Source organism: Nuphar pumila, chromosome 6 (genome assembly GCF_984573655.1).
Source record: "Nuphar pumila chromosome 6, dmNupPumi1.hap1.1, whole genome shotgun sequence".
Classification (NCBI taxonomy): Eukaryota; Viridiplantae; Streptophyta; class Magnoliopsida; order Nymphaeales; family Nymphaeaceae; genus Nuphar; species Nuphar pumila.
Window position 1 is genome coordinate 59541855 of NC_143254.1, and position 6000 is coordinate 59547854.

Genomic DNA, 6000 nt, shown 5'->3' on the forward strand with positions numbered 1-6000 from the left:
GCGGGGTATGTGCGACCTTAAGTCTTATTCATATGCATGCAGAACACCGCTCTTTGGCACATCGGCCACCACGAGCATCACACCTCTTTGGGTGGAAACAACACACTCTGGCTCTTCGGCCCTTACGAGTCTGGTTGTGTAACCGTTCTCAATGAGCATGCATATGACTCGATCTAGATAGATCGGCTACTCGGCGTATTTTTAAGCAACGAGTCCAAACCTAGCCAAGGCGCAACCTCTACTCCGGCTCAGCGGCCCTTACGAGCAAGGTGCCCTTGCAGGCACAAGGATATGAGCCGATCTGGCATCGTTCCATCAACGGACATCATTATGTCGTTCCATTGGTTCCGGCAGCTCTTCTGCCGACCATTTCGTCAGCACCTCCCCTGCTCTACCGGCAGTGGTGCGACGAACCCTTCTACGTTGTAGAGGGCAAACCATGAACTGGGTAGCACTCTGCTATATGTCAGAGTATCCTGCTACGTTCTTTCTGAGCTATTCTTAGCTTCGTTAGAAATTTCAGCAGCACTTCCTCTCTTTTACGGAGAAAGCGTGCGTTTCTTTTATCCATTTCAGCGGCATCTCCCCTCTTTGGTAGGAAATCGCCACGCTTAATTCGGGAAATGGATGCGCACCGTTGTGCGTAATTTGCATCCATCAAGGTTGCAGGAACCCTGGGCCATAGCCTGGCCATACGTAATTAACTTAGTCTTTACGTAAAGAGCATTTTGCCAAAAACCGAAGCCTTTCCAATAGGGGCTTCATTCGTCAAGCAGAATCTTGAACGAGGAGCGGTCAAGGAATCGCATGGGCGATTTGGAGTTTGATCTCCATTTGAACGCTCATTTATGCGCTATATATGTAGTATAAGCAGAAGCCTGTGCTTTATACAGCGGCGGCGTAAAGAAATGCATATACTATTGTTCAGGGTGTGTAACTGAACGAAATATTCTACATATATAACAAAGCAGAAGCCTTGGCATCGTTCGACGCGACGGCGTAAGTAAAGACATTGCAGAAAGCAGGAGCCTTGGCATCGTTCGACACGACGGCGTAAGTAAATGCATAATCGGAAGTGCAAAAATCGGAAGTGCAGAAAACCGGGAGCCTTGGCATCATACGACGCGACGGCAAAGGTAAATTACATAGCCTGTGCGATATAAGACGCGTCGGCAGAATCAGCAGATATACACCTAGATCTGTATCCAACGATAGTTACGAGGCGAGCGAGTGAACACCGAAGTGTCCTAGAGGGCTCAACCAAGAACTAGGGTGAGATACTATTTTGAAGAACGCATATACTGCGCATTCGAACATATATATCCGACGATAGTTACGAGGCGAGCGCGTGAACACCGAAGCGTCCTAGAGGGCTCAACCAAGAACTAAAGAAAGATACTACTTCAGAAAGTATATTCTATATACAAACAATCAAATACTTGAGAGAGATGGATCAACGAAGCGAACTTACTTCAAATCGTGGAAGAAACGGCTCCGGGTTGCTTCTTTGGCTTCGAGCCTTCCTTCGAGAGGTCAGACTAAGTCAGATGAAGCTGACTTAGTTGAGAAAGAGGTAGAGCAGGTCAAGCTACTCAACCTAAGTGGTTTGAACCAAACAGGGTTCAATCCAAGTCAACTGGGTTCAACAGGTTCGAACTCAGCTCAAGTAGGCTAAGTCTGGGTTCAGAAACCCAAACCAGAATCTGGACCAAAAAGGACTTTGACTTTGACTTTAAACCCAACTAGGTTCAAGTCAAGTCAACTGGGTTTGGACCAGGTCAAGTGGGTTCAGACCCAGGTCAGGTGGGTTAGGACCAGGTCAGGCAGGCTCAGGCTAAGTCAGGCAGGCTCAGACCAGGTCAGGTGGGCTCAGGTGGGCTAGGCTAGGTAGGGGAGGTTTAGGAGAGAGAGAGAAGGCAAGAGAGAGAGGGGGGGTCGATTTTTATGAGAAGAGAGAGAGTGGGGAGGGCTATTTATAGCCCAAGCCCACCTCCTCTTGGGTTTTTTTTCATGCCCCTTCTACCCCCTTGGCTTCTTTTTAATTCCAAGAGGTTCCTTGGTGTGGGGCCTACTTGGATATTCCATGGGATATTTTTGTGGGTCCCACCAGATATTTTCTGAGGAATATTTCTGTGGGTCCCACCAATATTTCCGTGGGTCCCGCAAGAATTTCGGGTTTCCGGCGATTTTTTCCGAAAAATTCTGAGTACGCCATTTTCTTCGTATTGACGTAACTAAGAAAGTTGGCTCGTACGAATCTATTGATTTCGTTTAGTTAGGAAGTTATGGCTTCCCGAGTGTTTGAGCATATATTCGCAATTCGACGAATATCCTAAGTGTAACTGGCTCGCAGGAATTGATTCGTTTCGCATTCTGAGAAGAAATGCTATTTTTACCGGTAAATGCCTCATGAATTTTATTCAGATATTTTCTGAAAAATTGCGGGTCTTACACCTTCTTCCTATTTTCCCTTCTTTTTCTCATCCTCTTTCCGGTGGAGTATTCCGACAACGGCTGAAGCAAGAGAGAGGATTCCAACCTCTCTTCTAACCCTTCCAATTCGGTAAGTGCTTCTTCTTCTTCTTCTTCTCCTTCTTCTCTTCTTCTTCTTCTTCTTCTTCTTCTTCTTTTTCTTTTTCTGAAATTTTCATTTTAATTTCTGTTAAGCATTCATAACTCATATTACAAGATATGTATTTTGATTTACTGTTTTGTTTCAGAAAATTTTAGAATAGACTTTAGTTGTAGTTATATGTATTGTTCGTGAATTGTTTCTGCAATTAAAAACAAAATAAATAAATAAATAAATAAAAATAAAAAATAAATCGGATACTGCTAGATATATGCAACGAATATGATTTGAAATTTTTAATCAGATTCAAATACTTCAGTATATGATTTGAAATCTCAGTTTACAGTAATCTGAAATTTTCACCGGAGCATCCAGATCGTCTGGATCTGGAGCAATTAACAAATTTCTACAAAAGTTCAATCGATCATCTGGATTGAGTTTTTTTCCGGTGATCAATTTTTTTTTCTCAAAGCTTCTTGAAAGGGATTTCTGGTACCGGTGTGAGTTATGGACCTGCTGTAGAGAGCCTGCCGGAATTTTTTGTTCCAGATTGTGAAATCCACAAAGGGATGACGATGTGAACTACCGTAAAGAGCCTGTTGGAATCCGGATACAGGTTCAGTCGCCTGAAATCGCAAGATACTGCCGAAATCCCCTGCGTAAGATGTGAAATCATAAAATTTTTCTTGCCGTGAATCTTTTAATCTAATGTTTGAGCTCATCTGAACGAAATAAATCATCCTGTGGAGTGAATTAATGCTGATCGGAATCGTGGTCTGTATCTGCCGGAATCTTGCAACTATTAGAGGCATCTGAAGCACAGCATCACCGTAGTCTGGTGAACAAATTGGAGATTCCGGCAGAGTCAGGTGAATAGAATTTGATGTTCTGGCTGAGTCATGTGAACAGAAATTGAAAGCTTTGTTATATTCTGTGAATATCAATCAGAATTGAGTTTTTTTTTTTACTGGATCCATCGGCAATTGAAAGTTCCTCTGGCCGTGTGTTTTTTTTTTTTACTGATCTTCGGCGGTGAATGTCATGATTTTTCCAGAAGACTACTAATATTTGACAGAATTTTCTGTCATGATTTGCCTTGGAGTGCATTTATCGATTTGTTGTTGATGTTTGGAATTGATTTTCCGTGAATACTCTCTTCCAATTTGAGTTTAAATCCGGTATTGCTGGTTGTTTCCGGCAAGTGTAGCTGTTTACCACTCTTTGTTGAGTATTGTCTGAAGGTGGATTGATGGATTTTTGTCATCAATCGAATGTCTGTTTTGGATCAAGAAATTGATTCCTTCTAATCTGAATATCGATCAAAGACTTGATAATTCTGAATTATAAAATTTTGATTTCTGAATGCATAAGGTCTGAAGATGTTAGTTTGAGTGAATACTTTGCTTCCTGAACATTGAGTTCTGAACTCTATTAGTTACTGGTTTCTTGATTATCAGATCATCGGCATCTTCATATGTTACTAGTTGATTAGTAACTACTTTTACTTAGTTGTTTTGAATTTAGGTTTAATTAGTTGATTTGAAATAATTAGCAATGGTAATTGCTTTGTAATTAGAATACTTAGCTAATTAGTAATTAGTTTACTTAGTAAAGAAATATGATGTTAGTTAGTTTTTTATACTATTTTTAGTCTTAGAATTAATTAGTTAATTGTCATTAGTTTAATATAGTCTTAATTGTCATTAGCTTCCTTTCATGATATCTTTCAGAAATTTTTTAGTATACTTTGTTTAGTATAATTTTACTTGTATCTCGTGTACTGCTCGTATTTTTTTTGGATTTGTGCAGGATTGCACGGGACTGAATCAGAAGTGATTGCATGACACGGGGAAGCATAAGAGTAGAAGATGTTTTTCTTTTATTTTAGCATTTAGAATTTTAATTGGGTTTGTAAATATTGCACTTTACGCCCTCTGCGAAGGGTATTCATTTGTTGTAATAGTTAGTTGTCTTTACTTTTCTTTAATATTTTACATTTCAAATAATTCGGCAATAAAGATTAGTTTAGATTTGTGTACTTGAATACGATATATTCCCGTTCCCTGAGTTCGACCCGGTCTCATCCACTAGTGAGAACCGGTTTTTATTATTTGATGTCTGGTTTTCACATGTTTTTCATATAAAAATCTTTTCAAAATTACAACGATTTAAAAGAAGACATCAGGTACCTTCATCTTATTACAGGTGCTTCTCCACTTGTGAATGAAATCACCTGCTCTTTCATTCTCTCCTAGCTTCAGGTTGTAAAGATGATTTAATGTAGGTGAGGCTTCTGTGTTGAATAAGAAGCGCTTGATGAACAGATTTACTACCTTATCGAACTCTCGTAGTTCTGATAGGATTCACATGATCGGCATACCATTTGGCTGCTACACCCTCCAAACTGCGGGGAAAACAGATGAACAGAGCCCTGTTATCTTTCCTGAAACGACTGCACTCTGCATAAAATGTGGCCAAGTGGGCTTTAGGGTTGCCAGTCCCATCAAATTTGAGAAACTTGCGAGGAAGATTCTCTAGGTTATCGTCCCCATCTAGACCATCGTAAAAATCTTCGCCAGTGTAGGTCTGCTTGCCCTTACCCTTGGCTTGAATGTCCTTAATCGCTTGATTCATCTCCTTCATCTGTTTACTCATCAGGTCCTCTGCTGGAGACCCAGACTTGGGCTTGTTGACAGATTCGGGCTCTTCCGCAACTATCTTTACAGACTGTCTCAGAGGATTCTGCTTGTAGACAATCTGCTCTTCCTCTTCTGACTCTTCCTCGACTGACTCTGATTCCTCAGAAGCAGTGTTTGGCTGCACCTTCTTTCTGATGATTCTGACTTGCTTCTTTACAGGCTTCTTCCTCAGCTTGCTTTTAGGAACTGCCTCTTTCGGCTTGGCCGCGGCTTGCTCTGACATCATCCTTGCCATCATCTTTTGGAACATATCATACATAGCGGGGTCGATGTCATCTTTCTTGTTCTGACTCTGTCCCCGGACTGATTTAGGAGAGCTTATCTCCTCCGCCTCACTGTCGCTAAGTTGAGGAACTGTTTCCTTTCCCGCTCTTGTCGTAACCATTTTTGAAATATCAGAACTCTCTGTGGAAGGAAAAATGGAGGTTTTTAGACCAAAGAAACTTTTTGAAGATATTTTGACAAAGAGGAAGGATTTAGGTTAAAAATTTAATTGTATCCCATTACTAGGGATTGAGTCGCCACCAAGTTTGTGACAATTGCGTTGTTTACTCTACGAGGGAGAGTAACCAACTGAAAATATGAAAAGAAAATATTATTTTTGAAAAGGATATCTCTTGATGGAAAGAGATTTTTATAAAAATATAAACAAGAATATAAAAACAGAAGAAAAATAAAAGGAAAAATGGAATTTTGAGAATAAATGGTAAGGATTTAAACTTTTGAAGA